This window comes from Saccopteryx leptura, chromosome 2, assembly GCF_036850995.1.
Source record: "Saccopteryx leptura isolate mSacLep1 chromosome 2, mSacLep1_pri_phased_curated, whole genome shotgun sequence".
Classification (NCBI taxonomy): domain Eukaryota; kingdom Metazoa; phylum Chordata; class Mammalia; order Chiroptera; family Emballonuridae; genus Saccopteryx; species Saccopteryx leptura.
In genome coordinates, this window is record NC_089504.1 from 129,937,273 (window position 1) to 129,949,722 (window position 12,450).

A 12,450-nucleotide genomic window follows, 5' to 3' on the forward strand; every position below is an offset into this window, starting at 1 on the left:
CTTGCTCAGTCTGGACTCATGCTCTCCACTTATGTTTGAAAAACCATAACCAATTATGTTGCAAACCACAAAAATCCTTTATAACCTAAAGTTAACATTTCATCTCTCTTGTGCATCTGGAAATGATTGACCTGGCTTCAGTCTGTTTTCTCTAATGTGCTACAACCTGAAATTCACTCGTTATCTTGGTTCAATTAAACTCAACCATAGTGGTTTGTAGGGCACAAGAGTAAAGCCACAAGCTTAGCAAAACCTTTTCCAGAATTCAGTAAGAAGCTCTGGGAATGTAGCCAATTATAAGAGTTATGTATGTATGCCTTTGTTGTTGTGTTTATATTTCCTAAAGGTTTAGGAATAAACACATTTAAAAATATGAGATAATTCTGCATGGAAGTCATTTTTGAGTGAAACTTTGTGGCATACATAATGTATAAAGATACAATTTCTAAGGTGGTCACCACACCTTTTGCTAAATTCTCTGCTTATGTTTCCATATAGACAATCTTAGCAAGTAGCTGTTCTGCAATTATCACTAATGTCTACAGTTCCTTTTTAAAGCTTCATCATATTACAGTTTGGCTATAACAAGAAACTCAGCATCCAATTCTAGCTGTTGAAACTAGGTTCATGATTCTGAACAACATCTTTGTTTTTCTCTCCCTTACGGACAGATATTTGGGGTGCAAAAAGCTTTGTCTTCTAGGGAAAAATGAAGTTGCTTTTCCTAAACTTTGAACTTGGGCATTTTCAAGCATACCCCAAAATAGAATATATACAACCCCGAGCACCCATCACCCAGCTTCAGTTATCAGCATTTCAGGCAGTATTTACTAAACAGTTCATTTTCTGTTTTTTGAAAGAAACCCATTACATAACTGCATTCATCATCTGAGATTTTAATAACCTGGACAGCCAGGTAATTGTTCCATTTCCATGGACCTAGCACTTTCTCTGCTCCAGGTCAAGTATTGCCAGACTGTATCCCCTATGCCACTGTAACCTGTAACTTACACTGCTGTCCTAAGTCTAAAGCCTTACAGCGTTAAGTTTGACCTCCTTCTCTGGAGAGCTTGTTCCCAAAACTGTCCTTAGCAAATTTGGGCTTGCACACATGTTTTTTGTTTGTTTGTTTGTTTTAATTGAGCACTTTTATTTTTATATTCAGTTTTGTTTTTGTTAAGTCTCAATTTATCCTAGGCCCCTCCACAGTTATTTAATATCTGGTGCTTCACATTCCCCAGGCTGAATGAAGCTTTTTTTCTTTTCATCTTTGAAAGTAGAGATGGATTCAGTAATGTTTAACTACATGATTTAGAAAAAAATGAGAGCCTGGCTGGTTGGCTCAGTGGTAAGAGTGTTGGCCCAGTGTGTGGATGTCCTGGGTTTAATTCCTGGTCAGGGCACACAGGAGAAGTGACCACCTGCTTCTCTACCCCTACCCCTTCTCTCTCTCCCCGTCTGTCTCTCTCTCCCCTCTTCCTGCAGCCATGGCTTGATTGGTTTGAGCGAGTTGGCCTCAGGTGCCCAGGATGGCTCCCTGACCTCTGCTTAAGGTGCTAAAAAAATGGCTCCGTTGATGAGCAATGAAACAACAGCCCCAGATGGGCAGAGCATCACTCCCTAAGGGGCTTGCCAGGTAGATCCTGGTTGGAGCACATGCAGGAGTCTGTCTCTTTGCCTCCCCTCCTCTCAATGAAATAAAAAAATAAAATGGTAATTTTACAGATGTATGTATCGGCCATTTCTTAAGTAAACATCAGCATATATAATCCTACAGATGATTTTCATATCCACTCTGGTTTCGGCAAGAAGTATGAGTTTATGGAAATAAAATTATGGTTTGAACATAGGAACGTCAGTCACTCAAAACATGTGGAAAGCTCAATATTGTGGGGGACCCTGGAGTCCTGAGTGACATTGGGTTTATTTTAAATAGTCAAATAGGTATGGGTTAAACTAAGCTCAGCTGCTTTCCAACAGAGTTCCTCAACCCTATAAAATACTCAATTCCATTGTGAAACTCCAAAAGGGAAATTCCGAAACTTATTTAAACAGGGAACTCTCCCACTTTCTCCACCATTGGAACTTCTCAAAGGCCTCTAGGAAGTGCTATCATAAAAGATCATTTGACTCACCATGATAAAACAGTACTATGAACTACCAAGTGTAATTGGTTAACCAATCAGTAACACTCAATACAGTACAGTATATAAATAAATAATAAATATGTATTGAAACGAAAATACAGAGCTTCATGCTATGAAGTATGAAGATAAAACAGTATGCTCTCCATCAAAAAGCTTACAGCAACATGTACAAAGATATCTAAAATAGTCAAGACCATTCAACAGAAACCTTGATATGTGTATTTAGTTAAAACAATCATTTAAAGAAAACTTCAGGCCCTGGCCAGTTGGTTCAGTGGTTGACTGTCGACTCAGCGTGTGGATGTCCCAGGTTTGATTCTTGGTCAGGGCACACAGGAGAAGTGATCATCTGCTCCTCCACCCCTCCCTCTCCTTTTCTCTCTCTATCCCTTGCTTCCCCTCTCACAGTTGTCATGGTTTGAGCCAGTTGGCCCAGGCATTGAGAATGGCTCCCTGACCTCACTTCAGGTGCTAAAATAGCTCAGCTGCTGAGCAACGGTCATAGATGGGTAGAGTGTTACCCTGTAAGGGGGTTTGCAGGATGGATCCTGGTCAGAGCACATGCAGGAGTCTGTCTCTCTGCCTCCCTGACTCTTAATTAAAAAAAAAGAAAGAGAGAGAGAAAGAAAGAAAGAAAGAAAGAAAGAAAGAAAGAAAGAAAGAAAGAAAGAAAGAAAGAAAGAAAAAACTTCAGTTCATGCAAAAAACCCTACAAAATTACATGATATTAACTTCAAATATGTAAGTGTATATTATATTAACTAACTTGTTTTTCAGTTTAGGATTAAGAAATGTTCTTTGTCACCTAAGGTTAGAAGATTGAATGCATTTAATATAGAGAATGAATTTAATGGTTTTGAAATAAGTTTGGAATCCTTCTAGGTTTTTATAAATTATTTTCCATTTATTTGCAGAAATTCAACAATACTTTTTTGGGTGGTGATGGGTCAAAATCACTTTTAGTAAGTTTTCCCAAAACAGTTAACTTTGCTTTTTCAGAAACAACACTCTTTTATTTTGTAAGCATAACTTAACAGTTTATTTAATACTTAATTAAATTACTTAACTGAAATTACTGCTGGGTTTTTTTGAGGGGGTGTTTTCTTTTTTGGAATGAATACTGTGACACCACAAATGAAAGTAGTCCTCCTACAGAATAGCCTGCTAGCCTTGAGCAGAGCTGGTGCAGTTAGCGGCAGACTGGGGCTTTTCCATGAAAGGAAAATTCTGGGTTGTTAAAATGGTTAAATGGAGGTCAGTAAAGATAGCATAAGATAAGGATATGGTGCTGGTTTTGTGGCTGTACTTTGTGAATCACTGGATTAGCTCATCTCTCAGTCACTTCCAAATCTAAAATCTGATTCAATTGTAGATTTTTATTTTTCTGAGAAGGGAGAAACCAGGAAATAAAATGGAATATTAGTTTCACAAATTCATTAGTATATCTTTAATATGAACCATGCAAGAATATGAAGTCTGCATATCTACTCTGCCATTAAGCCAACTGTAGTAAAATACTCAAGTCTACGTCCTCAATTCATAGGAAAAAGGAGAGTAAGAAAATTAATATTTATTAAGAAACTATTAATAAAAGGCATTTCACCAGCAATAGCCTTATAGCGACCTGGAGCAATGTGTTTCCATGTTACGGATGAGAACACTGGAGCTCAGGGAGGATACATGAGTGACCTAACATCACACGGCTTGCAGGTGAAGAGACAGCTTCTGAACCTAGAGAGCCATACTCTTACCATTTGCCAAACGGACTCATAAAACAAATATATCAGAGACTACTTTCCCTGTCCTACTTATGTGAAAAAAAATACATAGTTCATTTCATCAACTCAGTCAATACTTTAATATTTAAATTATTTTAATAAGTAAAAATGGAAACTTCGAGAAAAAGTGGGGCAGGGGTGCTTTTAAAAGTATGGTGACTATTCCATGGGCAAAAATGGAATTTCTTCCCTGGTCTGTAATGTCCAACCACTAGAGAAAAGAGTTCAGAAATGGTGTCTAGGAGTTTACCATTGCATCCCTTGCTCCTGGATCTGTGCCACACACGGATTAGCCACTCAATACATATTTGATGAATAATGAACCTTGAGAGAAAGTGACACTTTCCAAAACAATACCGGGAGCAAAGCCAGACAAGAATTCTAAATAGATAGTATAATCTGTACTGTATAGGTAAAAAAAAATTGTTTCCATTGTTACTTGGTTGGAGGAGAGGCTGGGAGAATACTGGCTATGGGCCAGATTTTGTGGGCCCCAAGCCCCTTAGGATACTTTACTTTCATTATATAAGGCCTTATGAATGTTGAGTCTGGAGCTTGTATTCTAATTAGCATTTTGTCCGGTGTTAATGGAAATGTAGGCTGCATACCTGAGAGTTATCACAGCAATAACTTCTCTTTCCCAATATCATCCTCCCTATATGAGGTAGATTAAGTCTTCAAAGAGAAGCATTTAGTGCTTCCAGAAAGGGAAGCACCATAGAGAGTCCCTGGTGTTAAGAAAAAGCTCATTTTCCTTGAATGGGTTCCTTTCTAAGGAGCAGTTTGCTCAGCCCAGATCACCACATTTCCTCCATCTCCAGAACAGAGAGGAAATAAAACAAGCTATTGCTCTTCTCAAAGGCAGTATATTTGCTACTAGATGGTTTCTGTTGAATCCAGCCCTTGGTTTAACCCTCTTTGGGGGTTCCCGTCAACTAAGAAAGGCAGCTTGGGGTCCCAGAATCGGTGCAGACTCAGTGAGCGAGGCTGCCAAGGCATTTGATAGAATGAGCATTATCAAGCTGTTCCTGCATCTCTTGGGGAGTTGCTAAAATGAGGCATTGCCTTTGAAGAGAATCTTCCAGAGGAAATAGCTTTGACTTCAGCAAATGTGTATTCTCCTTCCGGGAAAGTTAGAGAAAGCCGCTCACAACAGTGATTGGATTGCACAGAAAAAGACTTGGTGCATCCCCAGAACATCTCTCCTCCAGAGAAAAGATTATCTGCACAGCAAAATGATCCCACATTATGTTACGTTCCTCCTGGCTGAAGTCAGTTATGGCAGGCATCTCAGATTATATATCTAGAAGAGTGTGTCAGATAGAAATCCTTGAGTTGATTCTTCGGTAGATTAAATGCCCTGTTGATTACTCAAATGCAGTTTTTCTGAAAGTTTTGTTAATAAAAGGGTAAATTGTCAGGTGCTCATCATCTATATATTTGAATGCTTATGAATATTTCAATATAATTATATTTAATACTGTAAACTATAAGCACTATAATTTCCTTTGACCTATGTTGCAGTTAGATACATTACTTGATCAGCGCTCTCAATGAATGATTTTAGGCACACATATTTGGTTAATTGGTTAATTTTTCCCCCTGCCTGTGTTTGTATGTCATATACTCTATAAGGGTAAGGAAGTCAGCCTGCCTGCAGCTGAGTCTGGAAAAAGAGCAATTATTTTCTATCAGAACAAACAGCTGTCTATAATGAGTTCTGAATTAAAATTAAGAGCAAAGAAAGGGCTCTAGACATCTGCAGGAAATGTGAAAATATTTTTATAACCTAATAGCTGAGATCTGGACACAGTATCACTGAGTTTTCCCAGCTGTGCCTGCAATGTATTTTGCAATATTCCCAGACTGAACAGTGAAATTCATTGTATAAACTACGCCACATTTTTTTTAATGTTGCTGCCTTTGAACAGGGATTTTGATTTCATGTAATCAGTATGAAATCTTCCTATTACAGTGTATTTTTTTTTTTTTTTCATTTTTCTGAAGCTGGAAACGGGGAGAGACAGTCAGACAGACTCCCGCATGCGCCTGACCGGGATCCACCCGGCACGCCCACCAGGGGCGACGCTCTGCCCACCAGGGGGCAATGCTCTGCCCATCCTGGGCGTCGCCATATTGCGACCAGAGCCACTCTAGCGCCTGAGGCAGAGGCCAAGGAGCCATCCCCAGCGCCCGGGCCATCTTTGCTCCAATGGAGCCTTGGCTGCGGGAGGGGAAGAGAGAGACAGAGAGGAAAGCGCGGCGGAGGGGTGGAGAAGCAAATGGGCGCTTCTCCTGTGTGCCCTGGCCGGGAATCGAACCCGGGTCCTCCGCACGCTAGGCCGACGCTCTACCACTGAGCCAACCGGCCAGGGCCTATTACACTGTATTTTGCTGTGCCCCTGGTCATATAATGAACCTTAAAAATAGTTCTGTTATCTTTGTATTATGTCTTTCCAATCAGGGTCCTATTGCTTGGGTAGTTTTCTTTCTGTTTTTGGGAAAATACTTTTGGTCTTATTACACGGTATCTGATTTGTTTACTGGGGTTGTTTCTTGCGAAAAAACTTGCAAGATAGGCTTCTGGCATCCGAGTTTTATTAAAAGAATTCTATATATTTGATGGGATCTGCATATAGTAAGCTACTGGGTCGTCTTTTTTTTTTTTTTTTGGTATTTTTCCAAAGTGAGAAGCGAGGGGGAGGCAGACAGACAGACTCCTGCATGCGCCTGACTGGGATCCACCTGGCATGCCCACCAGGGGCAGTGCTCGGCCCCTTTGTTGCTGCACTGCAATTGGAGCCTTTCTAGCACCTGAGGCGGAGGCCATAGAGCCATCTTTGCTCCAATGGAGCCTTAGCTGCAGGAGGGAAAGAGAGAGAGATAAAGGAGTGGGGGAAAGGTGGAGAAGCAGATGGGCACTTCTCCTGCGGTCTCTGACCAGGAATCAAATCCGGGACTTCCACACGCTGGGCTGATGCTCTACCGCTGGAGCCAACCGGCCAGGAAAGGCAAATCTTGCATTTTTGAAAACAGCCTTTGCAGTCTGCCTCTTTGCATTGTAGTTTTAAGTCACATCCAGATCTTTTTAAATTTATATATAGACATACATATATACATGCATAGATAGTTAGGAGTATATCTGATACATCATTTTGCTCTCATTTACTTATAAAAATATTAGAAAAGTAGTGTCTCTGTATCCTTGTTAGCCAGAGTATAGCCTTGGAACCAGCAGTATTGGCATCATTTACAGCTTGTTGGAAATGTACAACCTTGGGTTCCATGCCAGAGCTACTGAATTGGAATGTCTGGGGCAGAGCCCAGGAATCTGAATGGTAACACTGCCTGGGACTGTGTACAGATCACTTGCATGGACACATAATGCATAATGCTTGGTGGCATAGAAGAGGAATCTCTCATTTCATATTTATGGAATTGAATTATTGAATATTAAATTTTCTCTTTCTTGTGTTTCAGTCTTGTGAGCATGTTTTCTATCTTCTGCTCTTACCCTGTGTGGGAGGCAAACCCTATTCTCTCTACTTCCATCCTCTAATATGGCCAGTATGTCATTCTAAATACACTTAATACTAGTTTTCATTAATCATCATCTATGAATACTGCACTGATGAAAGTCATTCATCTGTCTGAAATAGAACTGACATCAATACAATGAATGATTTTTGAAATTGAATTTTTTGGGGTACATTGCTTTATAAAACCATAGAGGGTTCAAGTGCACTACTGTGTATCATCATCTGTACACTACATTGTGCCTCACCACCTGAATTCAAGTCTCTTTCCACCACCATTTACCCCCTCTGCCCTCTTCCACCTCCATCCACGCCCCTTTCCCTCTGGTGATCACCATTTGGCTGTCTATGTCCATTCTTTTTTTTTTTTAATTCCTTCCCCTCTTTCACCCAGCCCCAACTTCCTTCCATATGACAGCTGTTGGTATGGTCTATGTATCTTTAAGACTATTTCTATTTTGTTGTTTATTTTGTTTATTAGATTCCACATAAGTGAATAATGTGGTATTTGTTTTTCTCTGACTTGCTTATTTCACTTAGCATAATCTGCAGGTCCATTCATGCTGTTGAAAACATTAAGATTTATAGGTACTTATTTATTGCCATTTTATTTTTTATACCTATATTCCTCTTTGTTTATTTCTTTCTTCTTAAAGAAGGACTTTTATCATTTCTTGTAGTATTGGTCTGGTGGTAATGAACTCCTTTAGCTTTTTTTTTTTCTTTTTGGTCTGGGAAGCTCTTTTATTTCACCATTTTAAATGACAGCCTTGCTGAACAGAGTGGTCTTGATTGTAGGTCCTTGCTTTTTATCACTTTGAATATTTCATGTCAATCTCTTCTGGCTTGAAGTGTTTCTGTTGAGAAATCAGCTTTGAAAACCTTATGGGAGGTCCCATATAGATAACTTTCTCTTGCTGCTCTTAAGATTCTCTCTTTATCTTAAAACTTTGCCATTTTAATTAGGATGTGTTTTGATGTGTGCCTCTATCAGTTCTTGTTTGGGACTCCCTGTGCTTCCTGGACTTGTGTATCTCTTTCCTTCCCCAGACTAGGCGAGTTTTCAGTCATTATTTCTTCAAAAAGGTTCTCTATCATTTGCTCACTCTCTTTTCCCTTATGATGTGGATGTTTTTATGCTTGGTGTTGTTCCAGAGGTCCCTTAGACTGTTCCTTTTTTAACTTTGTTATTGTTGCTCAGCTTGGGTATTTTCTGTTATCTTGTTCTCTAAATCACTGATTTGATCTTCTGCTTCATCTAACCTGCTATTTTCTGTTGATTCTAGCGAGTATATTCTTCATTTCTGACTGGGTTTTTTTCATGGTTTCTATGTTCTTTTTATACTTACTATCTCTTTAGGTTTACAGAGAGACCATCCATTTTTCCCCTAAGGTCCTTGAGCATCTGCTTAACCACTGTTGTGAACTCTACCTCCATCTTACTTAGTGTTTTTTTGGTTGTTGTTGTTTTGGTTTTTTTTTTTTTTGGCGGGATGGGGGGAAGGGGGCTTCTCAGGGCATATTTATTTCTTTGTCTCCTCTGCCTGTTTTTGTGTTTGTCTGTGACCATCAAACTTGTTATAATGCCTTTATACTGTCTTGTGGGGCTCAGTGGTGCAAGCCTTTAGATCACCTGAGCCAGATGCTTCAGGAATGCTTCTTGCACAGGTTATGTGTGCCCTCCTGTTGTAGTTGAGTCTTGAGTGCTGTTGGCCCATTTATGGGGTGGAAGTAACTCTCAGGCCGGCCAGCTACAAGGATAGACCTTGATCACAGTGTATGAATCAATGTGCAGATGCTGTCCCCAGAGGCAGACGTGTTCCCAACAGGGTCTGGTGCCTGTTGAAATCCCCGTTTGGGTATGCCAATTCTGTGGCTAGCTGGGTCAAGCTCTGGTGTGGTCTGAAGCTCACTATGGTTTGTGTTATTTCTGGATCCATTTGGGAGAGTTCTGGTGCTAGGTAGCTGTCAGAGATTGCCTGTAACCAGCCTTGGGCTACCTGTCTGGAGCCACCTCACTACTCAGTGTCTGTGGATGCATCTTCTGAGACTGGGTGTGTGTGGGAGTGCCAAGCTATGCACAAAGTTTGGCTTCCTCCGGCTCTCAGCAAGGGGCAATTCAATAACATGCCAAGGCTCCCTGAGGTCTGCCTCCTCCTGTTACCTACTCTGCCACCCCCTGAGATTGTCTGTTCTTTTTCCAGAGAAAGACTAGAGTGGACCCAGCCTGGGTACAACCACAGTCTCTTCCACACGGTGTGAGCCTGGTAGGGTAGAGTGACCGGACTAGGAGTATGTGGCTAGTGGGTGCCTGCTGGGGGCAGTGTGGTCAGGCACTCAGTGTGGGAAAGTGGCCTCTATTCCAGAGCCATACAGCTCCGTCTCTGCCGGAGTCTTTGATCCTAGTTCACACAGAAGCAGCTCACTGCAGGTTCCGGTTGGTGTAGCCATCTGGCCCTCTTTAGGAGCAAGCTCAGCAGGGGTTGGGGGACCACAGTAGGTTGGGAGGGCAGGGCAAGGGAGTCTCCCATTGGTGGCGGTGGTGCTGGTGGCACTCTCAGGGTGGGGAAGGATGGTTCCCCTGCTCAGTGCCCCACAACCCAGCACCTGAGTCCCCAACTAGAGGCTCCAGGGGGTAGCACACCAAAGATCCCAGCTGTGTGCAGCGCTCTGGTCCTTCTGGGGGCTGAGCTCAGCAGGGTGGGGCCCTAGGGACTTGGGAGGACAGATTAAAACAGTCTCCCATGGGGGGGCAGCTGAGGTTGCAGGAGGGTGGCACACACTTTGCGCCCCTCCCCTCCATAGTCAGCCTCACAACCCAGTGCCTGTCTGAATGCCAGACAAGATGGTCTGAGGAAAACATGCTCCAGAGGTCCCAGCTCTGAGCAACACTCCCTTCCTCAGAACTCATCGTGTCAGGGTCACTGTGACCCAGGAGGACAAATCAAAACTGTCACATTGGGGGCAGTGCCAGCCAAGCCTGGAAGAGGAGGGTAAGACTGGCCCCTGTTCCAAAGCGACACAGTTCAGTGACTGTCTGAGTCTGTGTCTCAGGCTTCTTGAGAAAAAGTGCGCACACCAAAGGTCCCATTAGATGCGGCCAGCAGACCTTCCTGCAGGACTCGAGGTTGGCTCGGTGGTGTCACCTGTACTTGGAGGTCTGGGTTAGTGCTCTCCCCAGGCTGGGCTGTAAGAACAGGAGCACTTAGCCCTGCGAGGATCGCACATGAGGGCAGTGTAGGATAGGGACTCAGGACAGGGACCTCAGTAGCTGACCCTCCAGCTCTCTCCTTGGGGCCACACTTCCCAGATTTTCTCTTCATGACTCCTGTATGCTGTGACTTGCCTTTCTTCTACTGGAGCCCCTGGTGAGTGCCCGAGCACAAGCTCCCCTGTGTTGGCCCTTTAAGAGAGCACCTGGGTTGCCAGCAGACCTCCTTCTCTCCCAGGCAGGCAAAGTCCCTGCTGATTTTCACTGCTAGATGCTATGCAGCTTCCTCTTCCAAGCCCTAGTGCTCTGGGTTGGAGATCCAGACATGGGGTTGAGAACCTACGCTCCTGGGGGAGGGAGTTTTGCAGCTGAGAAATCCCTCTGGCTTCTCACCTGCTGCACAAGAGTGCAGGGGCCAGCCCTTTCCACATCTGTGCCCACTTACAAGTCTCTGGCTATGTGGCTTCTGAAAATCCTTGATTCTAATACTGCTGTTCAGTGGTCCTTCAGTTGGTCATTCAGGTTTATTGCTCTGTCATTGAGCTGTACATCAGTTTGGCACTAGGAAGGAGGTGAGTGTATCTTCCACCTACTGTGCACCTATCTTGGAATCAACCCTGGACAATGTTTTATGACAGTTTTAGCCACTTGATTCATTTCTCTTTGGGTAGCTGAGTGGAGTGAGGGATCTACCCTGAGCCAACCAATCAGGGCTACAGTTTTAAATTCCCAATAACTTTGTTTCATTCTAAACACTATAGAACAGGGGTCCCCAAACTATGGCCCGCGGGCCACATGCGGCCCCCTGAGGCCATTTATCCGGCCCCACCGCACTTCTGGAAAGGGCACCTCTTTCATTGGTGTTCAGTGAGAGGAGCATAGTTCCCATTGAAATACTGGTCAGTTTGTTGATTTAAATTTACTTGTTCTTTATTTTAAATGTTATATTTGTTCCCGTTTTGTTTTTTTACTTTAAAATAAGATATGTGCAGTGTGCATAGGGATTTGTTCATAGTATTTTTTATAGTCCGGCCCTCCAATGGTCTGAGGGACAGTGAACTGGCCCCCTGTGTAAAAAGTTTGGGGACCCCTGCTATAGAATATGGACTAAACTGATGTGGCCTTTTACAGAGAAAACCTCTGAAAGTGATGTCATTCCTTATACTCCTGTAGCATCATTCCCTTGACCTCATTCAGATTCAAGTCACCTACCAATCATCGGGTCCAGCTGAGTTTGTTTTTCTATGCCTCATGGCCCCTTCTGTCCCTCTGTAAAATCAGACCTGCTGTGGCGATTCAGGTGTTCTTTATATCAATATGTTAGCCTCCTAGTTTAGCTTGAGCATCACATTTTAAGAATAATGAGGAATGTGTTTGGGACACAAATAACACGAGAACTGAGCCAACATCATACAAAAGTCTCTGGAGCATTTGTATCTGAGCAATGTGCTTGGGGAAAATCGGATTAGGCCCCTATGGATTCTTTTTGTTGTTGTTGTTGTTTTTGTTTGTTTGTTTGTTTTGTAGGCTTCTTTTTAAGAAATCCCCCTTCCACCAATCGTGGAAAAATAAAATTCCCCAAGGAAATATGGTCTGTGTAGGTCTCCCCGACCCCTCAATATTTAGACTAGGATTCCTGTCAGGTTGGTTCCTCTGTTCTTAGTCTCTGCCTCCTCTTCCCTGTCAGTGAAGAGTGAACTTTGCATCCTCAGAAGATGCCACACAAGAGTGCAGTGCGCTTTTTCTTCCTAGGGTGATCAAGGTGGTCTCATAAACAT

At 42.6% G+C, this 12,450-nt stretch overlaps 1 long non-coding RNA gene across 1 annotated transcript in view; it reads left to right on the top strand.

Annotated features, from left to right (window-relative positions):
- LOC136394896 (uncharacterized) overlaps nucleotides 1-12,450 on the top strand; it is a 292,059-nt gene that overhangs the window by 23,286 nt on the left and 256,323 nt on the right. The gene's annotated exons all lie outside the window — the stretch shown is intronic.